Source organism: Manacus candei, unplaced genomic scaffold (assembly GCF_025592945.1).
Source record: "Manacus candei isolate 608988 ecotype Guabito, Panama unplaced genomic scaffold, ASM2559294v1 h1tg000035l, whole genome shotgun sequence".
Lineage (NCBI taxonomy): Eukaryota > Metazoa > Chordata > Aves > Passeriformes > Pipridae > Manacus > Manacus candei.
In genome coordinates, this window is record NW_026138083.1 from 2,738,731 (window position 1) to 2,757,259 (window position 18,529).

Here is an 18,529-nt window from a genome sequence, read left to right on the forward strand (position 1 = left end):
AAACCGGCCAACTCATCAACTTACGTGTAAAAATGATTTTTACCCATTTGTTTGTGATTCTTTCTTTTTTCTTCATGTTTATTTCATTTGTTATATCTCGTTAGAGCCAAAGGCGTTCGTAGGAAGAAATGAAAGACGCTGGAAGACAAAAAAGATTGTAATTTAAAATTACAAAATACTGCTTCTGTACCCTTGTCTCATAAAATGTTCCATATTTATATATCATTTTTCACACTAAAAAAACTGTAAAATAACCTTTTTAGTAGCACAAACATAATTTTCAGGCGTAGGTTTGAGTGGGTTTGTCTCACTGCTTACCTTGGAAGGGCAGGTTTGACAATGGTCCTGTCCCTTGTGCCCCTGTGTGTGGGATTAAACTCACCTGGAGAGAAAGGCAGCACTTTCACCATGGCAGAATCCTTCATAAACTGCAACATTATGACATTTTTAGAGCAGGATGTGAGTATTTCTATACAGGAGGGAAATCACAAAGTAGATTTTGGAGTTGAAACTGATTTAGTCAACATTAAACCCAGTGCAGCCTTCCAGCCTTAACACTTATTAAAATATAGCCTGTGATCTATGAATATGATTACAGATCAGACCTCTGTTTCATATCTCACCTAAAAGATGATACTGCAAACTGATACCACACCACTTAACGCCACAGGAATGCTCTGATTCCTTTCTGCTTTGGAAAAAAGTGGCACCTGTTGGATTAGCATTCAGTTAATTAATTAGATAACAGTATCAACTATGGGGTTTGCATGGATTTCTCAGAATCCAAGAATCTCAAGATTCCTAATTTCTGGATGTAGCAAGGTTAAAGCTGACTGGGTAAACTCTCCTCAGTGATGCCATGCCCTGACCAGGACTGGTCACTTGTAGTTAAAATCCAGGAGTTTTCTTCCTTCATAACCTGCCCCTGGCACAGTGAGTCAGGAGCACCATTCTCACTTCTCCATCTCCTTTTCTGCAACCGAGGAGCAGATTGTTTGTTCTGCAAAAAGGCAGTTGCAGGAGGTATCACTTCCTACAAATCCTTTATTTAAATAAAAGTCCCCAGCCTTGTAGTGATTTATGCAGTACTAAAACCAGCACTGATCACATGCAACAGCCTGTGTGGTTCTTTCAAGAGTAACATTGCTGCCCTGGCGTGGATAAATGGTTACTAGAACCTGACTATGGCAGTGCTGATATTTGCTGCTCCCTGACCTGAAAGGGTCTGTAAATTCACAGGCAAGAGATGCAGCTGAAGCTGAAGCTGCTTCTGTTATGAATCCAGTAATATTTCCTGTTCTTTTTCCCCAGATGCTTAGATGGTGCTTATCTTTCCTCCTCCCAAATATATTTATCCTACTTGTGCTGAAAAAAGTGCTTGCAGATGCCAGTAGATCCAATGTTGGGGGTAGGAAGGGCAGAAAACAGAAATCTAAGACCCAATATGTGGAAAATTAGAAAAGAACAGAAAAGACAACCATATGATTTTTCACCATTTAAAGTCCACCTTTTTTTTTTTTGCATCCCCTGGAATCCTACAGTTGATCCCACAGAAGTGATGCCTTTATCAATATTAGAATATTACAAAAAAAAAAAAAAAATAAAAAATCTAAAAACCTACTTTTCTCAGGGAAAGAACTCCAGGTTTGAATATCAAAGTACCACAGAGAGTTTCTGGGCTTCCCGTGTGTTCAGCATAGAGGGAAGTGCCTGGTGTGCCACTGTTCCTGTAGAAGGAACTAACCTGCCTCTTATAAGAAACAATATAAGTCCTTACATTCCAGGACTTACATTACAACCCAGCATTTCCAGTTGTGCTGGGAAAAGAAAATCCAGTGCTTTAACTGACAGCATTTGCAGTAGAGAAGAATTTAGACCAACTATAATACATTGGTCAGAAACGTCCCTTGGTCCGTGCCAGGTGCTTTCAGTGTAGAACAAATCTGAGTTTACAGCCTCTTCTTCTGTGAGATGAATCAAATCTGAGGCAGCGTGAAAGTACTGGATCTCAGAAAACAGACTGTAGAAGCTGATATTGCTAGTTTTCATGGTAAAATTTAGTGCATGCAGAAATAGTACATACTTACTTCTTGAGGACTAAATGCATCCCTCTGGATTTAAAGATAAATAATTGTCAGAAAACCTTATTTTAAGCTATTGTTTTGAAAGGCACGTGGAAAAATGAAAGGAGCTAAAAGAAGGTAACAACAGCTCTCTAAGCATGGTAACAATTTTGGAGCCCTGCTGAGAATGAGGAGTACGAGTCCAGCATTCAGCAACCTGTTGTAGAAGAGGCAGTGAATAGAATTGCATCCCAAAAAGATCCCTGTAGGCTCCATCCTGACCATCTGACCTTGTTGTGGGACAACTCCACTTGCCAGCCATAGCAAACAAACAAACACCTGCCCCTTTTCAGATTGAAGAACAAGGTTGTGAATAAGGTTCCCAGTGTGTGGACATGACAACTATGAAAAACTATAATTTAAGACCTAGAGTATTCTCTTTCTGCTTTTATGTGGAATTTCACTTTAATGCGATGTAAATGACAGTAAGAAATACATTCATAGAATGTTAAAGCCTTCCCATTAAAAATTCTGTATGCATTTTATATTCTAATTCATGTACAGTCAAAAACCCTGATAAAATCATAGTACTGATTTGACTGCTGCACTTATCGTATTAATGAGGATACTTTATGCCTTTTGAAAATTGGGATATAGTCCATTATGTGATTGTGAGTGATGTGATTGTATCACACCAATTTGTTATTCAATCCCACCCCTCCCCTCAGTCAACTTTGTGTATAGGGGAAGCCCTTGGTGAGCATGCGTGGGAGGCAGGGAAAGGTACATTTAAAATTACTATTGTCTGCTTTAATCTTTCACTGGTTGAACAGATTATATATATTTTTTTCAAATCCTGAAATTTGCTCAGACTCCAGAGGGGAACTCACAGAGGTATCCAAAACATCCTGAGCACCAGCTAAGGCTGGCTGAGGATGAGACTTGGCTAAGTCAGCTCTGAAGTTTCTGGTCTTTTAGACAGGGAAAGTTAGATTAAAAAAAACCCAGCTTATCTTAAAAATCCTTTCTGACCCCTCCAAAGTGGCAGGAGGTTGGGGACTGAAAAACAGCATTTCCATTATTGGCAACGTTTTTATACGTTGGAACTACTTAGATAGTTTTAAATACATGTTAAATGTCTTCTCTTTGCTAGTCATGATATGCTTTGGCTTTAGGAACTCTGTTTGTCCTTGTGCCTCTCTGGTTGGTCCTGGTTTTCAGTCCGTGGCAAATATTTTACCTTGATGGAAATGAAACCCCTGTTTTCCCCATGTGTAACTGCAGTGTTTCCAGACTGAGTACAGCTCCTTATCTGCTGTAATGAAGAGGTACATGTTCTGCAAAACACTGTAGCTGAGGTATAGTAGTCCTGCTTTAAAGACATCTTGAAAGCAGCACTGTAACCAGAAAATTAAATCTGCCTTGTCATGTCTTCCCCATAGTCTATCCATTAAATATTTAATTCTGTCTGTAATGATGGTCTCTGTCATTAACTTGTCACTGAATATTGTATTTTTTTGATGCTGCCATCTCCAGTGTCCTGTTGTTGTCTGTAGATGTCTGCTTTTGAATGTTATCCTCAATTTTACTACTCAGTCCATTTTTATGTTTCATATCTTTATAAAAATTTCTTACTACCAATTTAAACGTCTCTGATGTGAAGCTGGCACATGCTGCAATTCCTGTTGCACTTGTATTTCTAATTTTTGGAGTTGTTAATGCAGGAACATGACTTGAAGGGTTCGTCAAAGTGTGTGTTCTCTTGGTTTTGGCTGCCAGTGCCAAGGCAGTTTGTTCATAGTGGTTTCGGTAGTGCACAGGAATAGAACAGGTTGTACACACGTGTGCTTTTGCACACACGTGTTCAGGAGGCATAAAACAGTGCAGGGTAAACATACTGTGTTTAAAGTGTCCTTTTTAGGGGGAGGTGGAGGGAGGATATATTTAAAGGTCAAAGGGAAACCTTAATAGTGTTAGATAAATTTTACCCTATTTAAATTCAAACCCAATAAGAACTTTATACAATCTTTTGGACAAAGCCTGCAACGTTCTAATCTCTGCAAATCCACTCTGTACTGTTCACTGCTCTTCTTATTAATCAGTTCTACAGAGCTGTTCTCTTCTCAGTGCTGTTACACACACTGCATTTTTATTCTTCAGCTTGGCCTTTTCTGTATTTTTGCTCCGTCTTACATTCAATTACCCACAGCCCGGTTTTCAGAGCCGGCTGCCGTCGGGGGCTGCGTTTAAGCTACAGCCCATTATGTCATCCGGCTCCGTGTATTTTACTCTGATCTGCTTTAGGATGAAACTCATTTGCGAAATCTTCCCTCTGCCTTTGTGGAGAAATTATGTGCCTTCTCCTGCAGGGTCTCAAATTTGCCTTCCCAGTGTCTCTGTTATTAAAAGAACAAGCAAACACCCAACTTATTTACATCCTGGATCCTATTACTTACATGTATTGTTGAGTTTTCCAGAATACCCAGGTATTCTAATTATTGTTGCTCTATTTGTTGCTTTCATAATAGTATTTAGTGTTCCAAATCCAATGTCTGCTTCCATCAGAAGCCTTTTGTGTTCTTTGTAATGTGTGTTTTCCTATTTGAGAAGTCCATCTCCCTTCCATCCGTGTGCGTTTATGACAAGCATTCCTGAAACTGGAAGCTGTTTGCCCAGTGAGAGTTCTCTTTGAAAAAACCCACAGCACAGAGCTTATGACATTTGATGAAAGTCTTGGTCACTCTTCAGGGATGGTGCCTGGGATTGAATTTTAGAGTTACTCAGAACTGCCGTGCTTTTTATGTAATTTTCACAATTGCATTTGAATTAATTTTTCTGGTCAAGATGTGAGGGATTTTGTTTGGGTTTTTTTATTTATTTTTTTTAACATAAGCCTTCATAAGCAAGGGCATGTTGTTAAAACCAGAATATATTTATAGTCTTTTATATGTAATCATAAATATACATACTAAAATACATGTGTATGACACACTAATTATTTATATTTATCTGTAGGTAGTAAAAACACACCATCATCTTCTACATAATTTTGTTGCCATGATAAGAGTTGCTGTTCATCAACCAAGTTTTTTTCCCAAGCCTTTTTGTCCACAAATTCCATCTATGCCAAAATTCTTTTGGTAAAAGGCTGGCACTGTTTCCTTTCTAGTGTAATGTCTGTGTTATCTTCAGTGTGGTTTCTCTAATGTACATGTACTGAACTATACACAGACAGAGATTTTAGAATGAAGAGCTGCATTAGGTACCAAGAAAGAAAGGAGTCCCAGCCATGACACTTGAGAAGGAAGCCTTGTGCTGGAAATATGGAAAGATTTCACAGATATGGCAGCCAAGCAAATCCTTAGCTTTTAATAGTATAAAACTTAGTAAAAGCTGAAAGTTCATGCCAGTCCTTCAAAATAATTGTCTTTAATATTATTATTGATCATGTAGTAGGAGACACAGCCTGAGTGCTACAAGGATTTCAGGGGAATGCTTTACAGCTTAATTATGTTTCCCTGGGAGATTTAACATAATTCAATTTATTTTCCCTCGTGTTTCATCAATCATTATATGAATAGAAAGGATATCTAAGCTTCATTTCTGAGTGAATTCCTGTAGATTCAAGAACTTTTGACAATAGACACACTGGAGAGAGGGATGCAGCACACCTTCTGTGGAGGAATGAACCTTCAAAATTCTCTAGATGATGGTGACGTTGCTCTTTATTGTTGATAAATTTTCTGAGGGCAGACTTGAGGTATTTGGCCTCTGTAAACCCAGCTGGGCTACAAGAAGCCCACTGAAATTGTGACAATTGGTTCTTTTTAGCCAGCTGTTCCTGGAAAGATTTGATTGTGCCTGGAAGATGCACATGCGTGTTCTTTTTGTCTTACAAAGAGTACTGATGAATTTAGGTGGTTTTTTGTGCTTCCATAATCCATGTCACAGGGTGAGTTACAGGTGGTGTTGAATCTCACCATTGCTCAGTACCCAGCAGGCTCTTCATCTCCAGTTTGGAAGCTGCCAAATTATTCAGGACATTCATCACCTTTTCCATCAGGCTTCCAAAGCACCCACTGAAATGAAACAGAGATTATTTTTAGGGCAAAATGGTAATCACCTGAGATTTCCTTTCTCTGCAGTGCACTGATAATCGTAGGCAGGTTTTATGCAGGCAATACTTTGTTAATACTGTTGCAGTACAAATCAGTCCAGCTGGGTCTGTCAGACCCGCCTGGGTGGGCTCTGGAGGGGTGGGAGCTGTGCCCAACCCACCCAGGGTGCCTGAGCACCAGCACAGGCAGGTGCAGAAGCTCCATTTACCTGCCTTACTCACCTGCTGCACACTGGTTAGAGGTGCCAGGAGGAACTGGAGATCTTCTATTGCTGGGGGGTTAGATGAAGGAGCTTTTTCAAAAATATCAGATAAGTCCAGATCTGAGCCAGTGACTTTTAAAATGAAAGGTCTGCTCTATTACCGTTAATGGGCAGGCTTTCATAATTCTTTGCTATTAGAGTACTAACTCCCTCTTTTCAAAGCCTTCCTGAACCTCTCATTGTCCAGCATTTGTATCCCTCACTTTAATGAGTGCTAAATAAGAATTATATAAGTATTTCAATAATTCTCACTGGACAGTTAATTAAGCATCACTGACTCTAAGGAGCAGTCAGCTATTACCTCCTTTTACAGACAAGTGCTTCCACAGACACAAAGGGAAGAGGTCAATTTAAAAAAAAATGATGTGTGGATTAGTAATCTTTCTCGGTAATAAATGATCTGGCTAACAAGCTGAAACACTGAAATAAAAACTCGCCTCTTTTCTTTTTTTTTTTTTTTGTTCCCTCATTTTTCCAATGCAATCTCTTGTGTTCCTTCACCCTTCTTTTGTGCAGGAAATGAATTCCCTTTAACTTATTTTTTGGGCCTGAATATTTTGAACCCAAGCTTTCCAAATTTGCTTCCCTCAGAAGATGGCATGGGGCACTGCCCTGCCCTGTTCTTCATTGCACATTCTTTTTTAACAGCTTCTGTTTTTCCTCACATTCGATAGATCCTACCACAAACTTCAACTAGACTGAGTGCAGAGGACCATAATACCAGTCTTACACACAGGGTATTTTATTAAGTCCAGCAGTTAAAAATGTACAAAGTTCCTTGTAATAATCCATTCATTCTGTTCTCGCCTGATTCTTGGAGTAAGCCTGCACAATTATTCAAATCCCAGCTTTTAGCTCCAGCATACACCTCGCCATGGGGCTATGCCTCTGTAATCTTGCTTTGGTCTTGCATGTCAAATGGAATTAACTCCCATAAGAAATGTATGCGAAGACAACCCAAAGTGTCTAATCCTACTGCTGTCTTAAATTTCTGAAACTCAGACCTGTCATCTTTTTCTATAGCTTTGTTGAAGTTCTCACTTATGCTTCAGTCCATCCAAAGATGAAGTTTAGGGAAATTTGCATTTTTATGTATTTTTCAGTTGTGCACTCCTGTGGCCTTTTCACGTGTTCCCTTTGTGGAATTATTTTTTTTCCCCGAACTCAAGTCCTATTTTGTGCTCTGTGGAGGTGGATTCCCTTGCTTTCAGCTGGCAGTGTGCAAGTTTGAACACACAGAGCATTACACTACTTGGTGCTGACGCCACGCGGGCGTGCGGAAATAATGATATCATTATGCCCGTACCTTACCAGCTCAGCCTGGCTAATCACAGCACCCAGCTCTGACTCGATTCAATCTCAGATCACCTCGCTTTCTTCCCGAATAAAAGTGCTGGCTTGAAATTAGCTTTGCTCAGTGTAACCACACTGTTTGTGTGTTGTACTCAGAGCAGGATTAGCTTTCCGAGGAGCCTTCCCGACGTGCCTGCCTGCTGCTGTTCTCTAGGGGGCACGCTTTCAGATCTCAGCCCAAAAAAATGCCTACATTATACATAATGAAAGGGAGGCAAAAGCACAGCATTATCAGAGAGAAACTTAATTTTCCACTTATTCAATCAAATATCAACCAGATCTGATTAGGGGTGGCCAATTTTAGATGAACCAGGCAAAATACATTTACATAGGGGGGTCCAGTTTCAACATAATTTCAGTAAAAAGCAATTACAAAATTATAGTCAGATGGAAAGCTGGTTCTTCTGGGTGTCTTGGCTAAGTGAGGTTGGAAGGGTATAACTGTAACTTATTGTAGTGGATATTTAATAAGTGCTAAGCCGCAGCACTCTCCACTTGAAAGTTAATTAAGGCCATAGAATGACCATACTTGTACAGCAAATATGTTAATGGGTTGGCCATGGAAACTGTCACAACAAAGCCCAGCAGAAAAATCACAGCTTTATGCTGATGGTTACATCGTTTAAAAATGCTGTTGTATTTTGGTTTATTTTCACTGTTTCGGGAGACAGTGTAGTAGCATTTAATGGAGGAACTGCTTGAAGTCATTATTAGAAGCTAAGGCAAATACTGAAACGCAGATAAAGGTTAAAATGTTTGCTTGTGTACTGGCGCTTTATAAATGCCAATAAATAGCGCATGTCAGTAAGACTTTCCCCTTGTTTAGTATTTTTAGGCAGGGTGTGTGGCTGTAAGAGCCCAATTCTGCTCCAAAAGCTTGAGCTAATCCTCTGTATATAGTATTTCATTTATGAGTGTAATTGCTGCATTATTTTTGTTGCTGTTGAATAAGTGAACGCAGTGGCACACAGACTATCAATTGACTGTCGTACCTTAAGTGGATTAAATCTTAATTTTCTTCTAAGAATTCTCCTCATTCAGAGTATGGCCAGGTCTGGTCGATTTTGCATGCTCAATTCCCATGAATTTTTACAGCCCATCTGAGGATGGGTCAGGGGAGTACTTTTCCCCCCCTGTGTAGCCCTTACTTTCAGTCTCCTGGTGACCTCACTGCTGTGGTGGTGTTGGACACCTTGCTCCAAAGTTAGAAGTAATGGGAGATATTCTTTTAAAACCTTACTACCAGGAACTGTGGTAAAGGCACCGAGAAGCTTTGCAGCCTGGAGACAACTTAATAAAAATGGTGAAGAGTTAAGGGAAAATGAACTCTACCCATCAAACTGCTGCACATAGAGAAACGTGGTCAGGTTGGCAAATGGTGGTGCCAAGTGGATGGCCCATTAGGGGTGACTAAGAAAGCTGGCTAACAGGAGGGGATCTTAAGGGAATATGTAATTATGAAGGATGAACTGAGTGGGAGAAGAACAAAAGTGTGCTTAGAGAGTGGAAACAATGGCAGGACAGAAGGGGGGAAAGCAGTGCGTGTTTTCAGCAGCTGAAGAAAAACCAGAAAAAGAAAGGAAGGGAAAAATGGGAATATTTCCAGGTCATCATGTCAGTGCAAGTGAGTCAAATGAGGCCTGGCTGTTATGTTCCAGTGATCCAGGCTGGTGTCAGCTTTGCTCAGTTAATGAGTGATACTGCGTGAAATCAGGAGTTGGACTCGAGTCACAGCGCACACACTGCTCTGCCGGGTATGAGGGGAATGGCAATTACATGTGGGGAATTCCTGGCCAGCAAAGAGCAGCAGGAAAAACGTGGAAATCTGATTGCAAGTGGGAGAGCGATGCCTCTTTTAGAAGTTATGGTGGTTTGGGCATCCCTGATAGTGAGCAGATATAAAGGTGAATAAAATTAAAAACTGTTGCAGCCTTTGAAGTTCTTCCTTCATCACCCTTTGCGGGTTTATGTCACATACTTTAAAAATGCTCAGTGTTCAGACAAATTGCTCTCTCTATACAGTATCAGGTAAGGATGCCATATAGTTCCTCCCATGTGTGTGTCTCTTGTCTGAGTAAAAGCACTTTGGGGAAGGTGATGTCTCTTAATCCATGTTCCAGTGTCCCACTTTTGCCTGAGATCTCGAGATGCCGGTGACATACGAATAACATTTGCAACCATGCATGCATGATTCACTCCTGATTTTTTTTAAAAAAGTGTTTCATTTTGCTCTCTCATTGCAGAGCAAGAAAGCAAAAATAGGCCATTTTAAGGAAATGATGCATAATTGTGGACCTTAAACAGCTTAGCACTGAGCCCATCACTGAGGGAGCTTTGAATATGCTCAGTACTTTCTCAAGGGGTGTCCAAGTTGGTGTCAGGTGACCTTGGGATTCTTCTGAAAGTTTAGTGTTAAAGAAATGTATAATGGGACTGTTTTGTTAACCCAAATACTTCTACCTGGAACTGACTCAATCATTCCACTTTGTGTTAAGCTGGAATATGTAAGGCCAGTGTGCCACACTGGAAAACTTTAAAATATACCAAGTCTTTCTGAAGAATCATTTTAAAATAATTCATTATCTTATTTTCTGAGAATTCACACAGCAGGACAAGCTTCAGGTTGCTCTGAAGGGCAGAATGCATCCCGAGGAACAGCTTGAATGAGACCCCCAAAACGATTTCCCCCAGGCTAATAATTTAAACAATTGAATTTTTTTCTCCATAAATACGTCAAACATCCTGGACAAGTGCTAATGCCTCTCTTGTCTTCTTTTAGCTGACTGCATCCCTCTTGGTCTTTGCAGAAGACCTCTGAAGGATGTGGCTGAGGACTGGAGAGATACAGGGAACTTGGGCAGCAATGTTTTTGCAGTGGTGTCCATCAAAAGAGAAGAACGGTTGGCTTTGCCACTGCCCTGCTCTTGTGCATCCTGTGCCTTCACTCCTGGCTGACAGTTTTTTAGATCAGTTTTTGTGGTGTTTTCCCCTATGTTGAAACTTTCTCAGCAGTGTAAAGTCACCCTATTTTTCATGCTTTTGCTCTGTCCCCCTCCTTCCTGTGTCAGCTCCAGAGCTGCAGTTCTATTCTGCCTATAATCACTTTCTGAGTCAGTTTGGGTGACCTTGACTCTGTATTTTTGTGACTTCTGTGTTTTCTTTGTATTTCTCTTTTCACCGTTTCTCTGCCTTGCCTGTAAGTCTCTACCTCTACGTAGAATTTTTCCATACAGGATATAGCCTGAGGTATTGTTGTTTAATATTCTAATAAATGTATGTGTAATGTGTGTCTGCAGTACCAGAAATACCCAAAAATCTTTCTAGGCAGGTGAGAAGTCAGTCTTCTGCTTGTAAGTCCTTACATTTGGAAAGTTTGCTCCTGCAATCCAGCGCTTTGTGCTGAGTCCTGGTTTTGACTGGAGAGCTCACACAGGTTTCTCTGTGCCAAAGTAGCAAACAGGTTGTTTTAATTTGGGGGAAAAGAACACCAAACCCCAAGAAAACAGAAACCCCCAACCTTAGTCCATATGTATTTTTTATTCTTTCAGTGTTGCCTATTTGTTTTCTTTTTATTTAACTTGTTTGTTTGAAAACCTCCTCACAAACTTCTGCTCTGATTCCAGGTTGGCTCACTGAGCATGACTCTCCAAGGCGTGCCTTTTATCGTGTGTGGCTTCCCTGACTGTGTAAATTCTCCCTGCTCCAGTATTCAAATGTGTGAGCCTGGTCTTAAGATGATGGTCTCACTTTCAAATGGGAGTATCAGAAACACTTAGCAATGTGCTTGCAAGGCTGGCAGAGTGGTTTTAAATCCTCTGATAGAAGCTATCTATTATAATTGCACCAAGTACTATTATTAATGTCTCCAGCCTCTCCATTCTGTTTTTGCTCAAGCCATGCCCAAGAACAATTAGCTGTTTGTTTGACCCGCATTATAACATCAGCTCTCCATTATGATAACAGTGCAGTGACTAAGAACAACACATAATCTTCAGATTTAATGGGGCAGAAGACTGCAAAGGGCCAAACCCGTCTTGATAAAATGCCCTGAAGTCAGCAACTTTATGCAGAGGTGGATCTGGCACAATGTGATTTCTAGGGCTGTATCTGGTAGTTACATGAAAATGCAGGACTAATATCAATGACATGGCAGCAGATTAGTCATAAACCACTGCTGAAGATAGAAAATACTGGGGGGGAACTCAGCAGTTCAATCTCTCTTGTCTTTAGGGCAGCCAAAATCATTTTATCCTGTCTGTTGGTGTGCATGCAAATGGGAAACGTTCCCTCTTCCTAAAATTCTTTGTATGTGCACATACTGTTCATCACTAAAATTATCAGTGCAGGGGCTGTTGCTTTGACAAGGTTGTTGGGAGCTGACCAATATAGGAGCACATCAGTGGATGGACACAATACTGAGGACATCCCAGTGCATAATTTTCTGAAGAGAACGGTAGGTCTGACACACTGTAAATGAAACTGCCTTATATAAACCGTGTTTGTAGAACATAACCTGCAAATGCATTGCATTCCGAGAGCCTGAGACTTAAAATGTGTATATTGGTCCGATAACCAGCCCCACGTTATCTGTTTTATGCTCCTGCTCAATGCAGAACACGTGCTGCTGAGAAACAGAAAGGACATGCATTTGTTTTCAGGCACAGGGCTTTGCAACCACTTGGGAAGAATATTCTTGATTGAGAACCAAAACATTCCATGATGCTTAACAAACCTGCAAATTGAAAAATCAACATCTGCCCTGTGTAGCAACATAGCAGGAGAAGGACCTGTAGCCTGAAAAATTCAAAATACTCCTTAAATTAGGTTTCGGCGCATTTGTAAAATTACTACTCTCTGAATCAAGGCTCAAGCAGTTTTTATATGACAGCATGTGTTGTGTTGATAGACAAAATCTCAGCCTGCACTTGCCCATGGAAAGTGCTGGATACTGGGGTGGACAGTGCTTCCAACGCGGAGCTGCATCTCACCGAACGCTCCTACAGCAATGTGATAAAATAAATGAGGTGCAGCATTAGATCACTGAGGACAACTGAGGACAACTGACTCCTCCCTTGTCCAAACCCCCCAACTCCTGCAACCCCAGTTCCCATGATTTAAATACTGGGGTTTTCCCCCAGCAGCCCATGGAAGCGAGCGGAGCACAGTCCACGCTCAGACAGAGGAAGGCACCACTCTGCAGGGAGCAGAGAGAAATCTGGGACTGTGCAGTGACTGGAATTCTGGCTGCTTGTGCAATGGCTGCCTGGGATTCTTTTTTTTTCTTTTTTTTTTTGCTGTTTCCCTTATTTACATATCACGAGACATGTCTTTATAAAGTTACTTTAATAATTCATTAGATTGATCTCTTCAGAAATTTGCTCGGGGTAGGTGTCATTAGGAAAAGTTATTTAAACTTATTTAAAGGTTTGTGCCTGAGTAGGGCATTTACCTGCCTCACTGCTGATATTCTAAAAATACCTCCATGTCCATACTATTATCCATTCTTCACGTCCAATTGCTCTGTTATGGTAATAGTCAGAAGCACACCATGTAGTAATTACTTACAGCTGACTTAAGAAAAGAATATTCAACTCCCCCACTGTTCCACTAGAAGGTCTTTATGCACTATTAACTCATTCCTGTTTATTAATACTCTACTGGTAATTCTGGCTGCTGCTTTTTAGGTTTGTAATAGGAGGACTATTAAACAGCAATTATTGACCATATGGGTTAGTGAATATTTGTGGTGGTTGTTGGGTGGTTGTTTTGTTGTGGGTTTTTTATTTTTTTTTTAATCCTTTTAAGTTGTTTTTAAGGAGCCACATCACAATATAGTGGTGCAACTTTACATCTGCCTGGGATTAGCAGCTTTGGCAGCATTCCCCACCTAGAAAATGCAAATACCATATTTCAGAAATATCAGCTGAAGCTGTGAAAATACAGAGCAATTTAAAAAACATGAAAACACTGTGCCAGACAAAGTGAAAATCTTTGTCTTTTTTTTTCTTTTCCCCAGCAGTATATGGTTTGATCTCCTTTTTTTTTTGTCTGTCTGTCTTTCTGTTTCTCTTTCTTTGACTTTTTTTTTTCCAGTTTTTTGGGTCTTATCCTAGAATTTGGAAACGGTCAAGTGTAAATTTCAAACTAATCAAACTTCTTCTAGAAAAGTGTGAATTAGAGCACTTTTAAGAACTAGAAATCTGCCTTCCTCAGTAAGCTTGCCTAGTGAGAAGACTGAGGAGAGACAAAATTGCAGCAATTATTTCTCAAATAGCGGGGCTGAAAAAAATTGCGCCTTCCCCCCTTTCCTCTCCCGCCTTTTTTTTTTTTTTGCCCCCCCCCTTTTTTTTTAATCATCTTAAAATCCAGCTGCAGTTCCTGCCTTTGCCAGCAGCAGTAGCTTTGTGGGTTTGCAGCAATGATTCCTTTTCCCACTGCTCTGCACTGGGAAGGCCGAACCAACTCGCAGTTTTGGCATCCACTTCCATTCTGGTGAGAAACTCAAAGACTTTAGTAGGGAAAAATTGTGGAAAAATGAGAAAGTGTAAACAGAAGCGTGGGGTGTGGCACAGAAGAAGAGTGATTTGGCGGGTGAGTTGATTTTAATACAAAAGTACCGGGCTACGAGCAAATATTTTGCAGAATGTATTCTCATTTCTAAATTCTCTTCGGGATTGTCTCCAACACTATTGAAGAAAAGTCAAACGTTGAAAACCAATTACTTGTATTTGCCACTGACACAGCCTTTTTCTAGAATTTTCTTAATCCTTTAATACTGTTCTTGCACTTCCTTAGTTCTCCTGCTTGTCTGTGTTTGACTTGGATTATGAGCCCCAGCTCTGCCAGTTTGTTCCTCTGAGCTGGTGACCAGTAACAACTCCATTTAGACACAGCTGTGAGCACAGTTGTTTCTGATCGTTGCATCATTTAAAAAATCTCTGCAATACTAAAACAACTAATGTCAAAAACAATTAATTTGAAATTTGAAATCAATTACTTTATTGCCAACTAAACACTCAACACTGTTGTTTCTTTTTTCCCCTTCCTTTTCTTGTTTGCTTTTAAGTTGAAATGCTTTCTTGGGCTAAACCCAAACTCCTGTGTGATATGCCACACCAAAAGCAGTCCCTCCTCCAACAATTATTGCTTGGAAGGTGTATGTTTTTTCACAAAAGCTGGTACACTTCAGGACCTGTGTGTTGCAGAGACATTTTTTTCCCAGACAGCAAAACTAAGAGAGGAAGAACTGAAGGGATGTGCCCTTGATAGAGAAACATGGGACTGGTGGAAGGTGGGAAGTCCTCTCTCCTGGACTTTACCCCTGCCTTGCCTGAAATAGCTGCACAGCACTGGTAGGAATCCGTTGAGTGACATTAGACAAGGGACCGAAGGTATAAAAAGGTGACATTGAATTTATTGCTTAGAAATATGGGCTAGTTAATTTTCCTTATGTGCCTGGCATCTCTGCCATGGTGCTGGGTTTTATTTTTCCTTGTATAATTTGTTATTTAAAAATGTTGTTTAAGGTGGAGGTGTCATTTGGAGTTTGGAGTAAATGACTAACTGGGAATGCTGAGTGAGGTGGCCCCTGCTGCAGGGCAGGGCTGCACTGGGGCTGTGAGCAGGGGCCACAGGCAGAATTTACATCCCATTGATGTCAGAGCTGCCACAGCTGCTGGGCTTGACAGCTCTGCTGAACATCAGAGATGTGTGAGGAAGAGCCTTACCTCTGAACCCCTAAAAGAGAGCTGGGTTTGCATCAGCTGAGTGGCTTGATTCTCTCATCTCTGATTTAAACCTGCCTTGGAACAGTCAATTATATTCGAGTAAGAGAATGTTGCGAAGTTTTATTCTTACAATGTAAAATAACAGGTTAAGACTGCCTGTGCTGCTGGTGTGTAGCTTAGTCAGGCTGGTAAATTAGTAGAGCATGATATTCTTTGAGAAGCTGGAGTGTGGGAGCAATCCCTGAACATGCTTTAAGAAAAATGTTGTGCGAGTGATTCAGCTCTTCTCGCTGTTGCAGGGAAGAGATTAGAGGTGCACCACTTTGTCAGTTCATCTCCTTAACTCATAATATATTATTTATTACAAGGATTTGGTTTCCTAAGCCTGTCGTCTTTTTTTTCTCTTAAGATACCACTGACTATTTGATCTCGAGGGCTTAGTTTTTATTATTATTATTATTATTATTATTATTATTATTATTATTATTATTATTATTATTATTATTATTATTATTATTATGTACAGGTATGTGGGGAGGGAAGGACTTTGAGCAACAGCCAAAGTCTTTAAAAAGCTTTTTAACACATGGACTGTCTGTGTTTTCATCTTGTTTTGGCACTCTTTGCAACTTGTGCTGATGGTGTGACTGTGGTTGCTTCAAGTACATCTGGGGTCCCCTGTAGCCTTTATTTCAGGGGGTTTCTGACTCTCTTATCATTTGTTTCTCCTTTTTCTGGTATAACCAAGCCTGAGCTCTCAGTGTGAGATGTAAACCTCTGGGCCTGGATGATAATGATTCTGCCTAACCTTAAACCCAGGGTAAGCCAGGCTTGTTGTGCTGCCCCTGCCTGTGTGTCCCACGTGTGGACACACCTCTGGGATCCAGCTTTTATCTTAAGGGCATATCCAAATAAGATTTTACAGGAAATTGGGAACTCCAGTGACATCTGGCAGAAGAGCAAAGCCACTGTAAGACAAATTGGTCTTCTCCAGCAGGCATTTTATCAAAAATCAACTCCTTTTTTATTAAAAAAAAAATAAAAGTAAAATTTGGGATGTGTTATTCTTTATCTTTTTTTTTTTTTTTTAAGCAAACCTAACCCCAAAAAACTAAGTAAACTAATGAAAATATTAGCATTTAATTTTATTCAGACTAGCCAGAGTATTTTCACAGAGAGCAGGTGCATTCTTGGTGTAGCTGACATTGCATGGTAGATTCTTCCATTCGTCAAATGTTTAGAAGAAGCCTTTTATTTAAAAGGAAGGGAGGAAGTCTTGTAGAAGTGACTTGTATGGGCTGAAATAAAAAAGTAAACTAGGCAGGAATAAACTTGCTGTGTGGGTGGCAAACTGAAAGAAAAACCATTATGACTTTGTTCAGCTCCTGAAAGGGTGATCTGAGAATGTTTGATTAAAGGAGCTGAACTGTCTCATCACCTGAGCTGGACATAGAAAGGGATAAAGAATGTTAAATGAAGGTGTAGCAATGTGACATATCCCTGCTTTTCCTGACTTGGCCCCTCTCTCACCAGACAGTTGATGAGAACAGAAGAAGGAGCAGATGATGGCACCAAAAGCTGCCCTGGAGCTGTGCCTGGTGCAAACAGCATCCCGTGTGGAGAAGCAGATCGTGCTCCTGCAAAGTGTAAGTGCCTGCTCTGGTACATTCCTTTACAAAGAAACCCCACAAGCACAAATAAACCCCCTCTGTCTGTCTGAACTGGACATTTGGGGAAATTCCTTCCTAAATGTTGGTTTGAGATCAGAGAGAAATACCTGCTTTGTAACTTGCTCTGGTCATTCAACATCTGCCCTTCCTTCCCTGTCTGCCATTCCACCCTTTTGTCCTTCCTCACACTGACTGAAACGTTTGGGGCTCACTTTCTGTAAGTTCTGATAAATCTTTTGTAATAGATTTTTGGGTTTTGCAGCTTAACAATATCAAATCCTTCCTGAGATTTATTGTCAGCTACACTTGACCTGGGGATCAGAACTGAGAACGTTTGATGGAATTTGTTGCAGAATCAGGGAATGTTGTGAAAGTTGCTATTTTTGGTTTCTGTTTTGCTGTACCTAGAGACTACAGATTTTAAAAAACTGAAATGATAAATGGTGTTTTCTTGAGTGTTCAAAACATGATGAGCATGGATGTGTCATGAACTTTGGCTTCTGGACAAGCTGATTTGCACTGTTCCTGGTGGAGTGGTGCAAAGACATCCAAGGGTTTTAGCTTTTAGAATTTTAGAATTCCTTAAAAAAACCCAATCCACCACCACCACCACCCAGTGCAGGTGTAGACTGACACAGAGGGAATTTAAGCCCTTGGTAATCAGTTTGCTTTTCCCAGTTGCCTTCCACAGCCCCTGTTGAAAGGTTCACAGACCCTTCCAGCCTTGCTGGAGACACCGCTCTGTCCAACCAAATGTGGCTGCAGTGGCAATGCTGGAGCTGGTGTGGACAAGTATTTATAGGAGATGGGACTGGTGTCAGGTAAACTACAGAGTGGCTTTGTTGGCTTCCTCCTGCAAAGTTCTTGTGCTGTCCCACCCCTGCAGCTCGGTGGGAGAGGCAGCCCCATGGCAGTGGGGGGAAGAGGAGCAGTCTAGCAAACGGCATTTCATCCAAGCAGGGCCCAAAAGAAATTAAGTTTAGCAAAGAAAACAAGTTTCATCAGTTAAGGCAATAAAGCACAGTCCCAGAGCAAGTCAATAATGCTCAATTGACAGCCAGTCAATATTTGTACTGGATTAACTTTTCAAGGAATGTGGAGATTTCGGTGGGTTTTATGTAAACACTGTAAATAGGTTGGGACACTAAAGTACGGTTACAAATACCGCGTGTCAGATTAGATTAGAATCACTTCCAGGGAGCAGGAGTTTTCCTACCACGAAAGAGACATTTATATCTTGTGAAATGAACACAGATATGAATTTTTTGTTTGTCAAATATATTCCAAAATGCAGCTGGGCAGATCTCGTGGCAGTGCTGCTCAGAACACTCCAAAG

General features: G+C 40.6%; 1 long non-coding RNA gene across 3 annotated transcripts in view; it reads left to right on the forward strand.

The window, feature by feature from the left end:
* The window catches only part of LOC127473363 (uncharacterized), a 258,364-nt gene that overhangs the window by 97,113 nt on the left and 142,722 nt on the right, over nucleotides 1-18,529 (forward strand). For all 3 annotated transcript variants that reach the window (XR_007905382.1, XR_007905383.1, XR_007905381.1), the window contains exon 5: nucleotides 17,057-17,169. This is a non-coding gene — a long non-coding RNA (uncharacterized LOC127473363). The remainder of the gene's footprint in view (nucleotides 1-17,056; nucleotides 17,170-18,529) is intronic.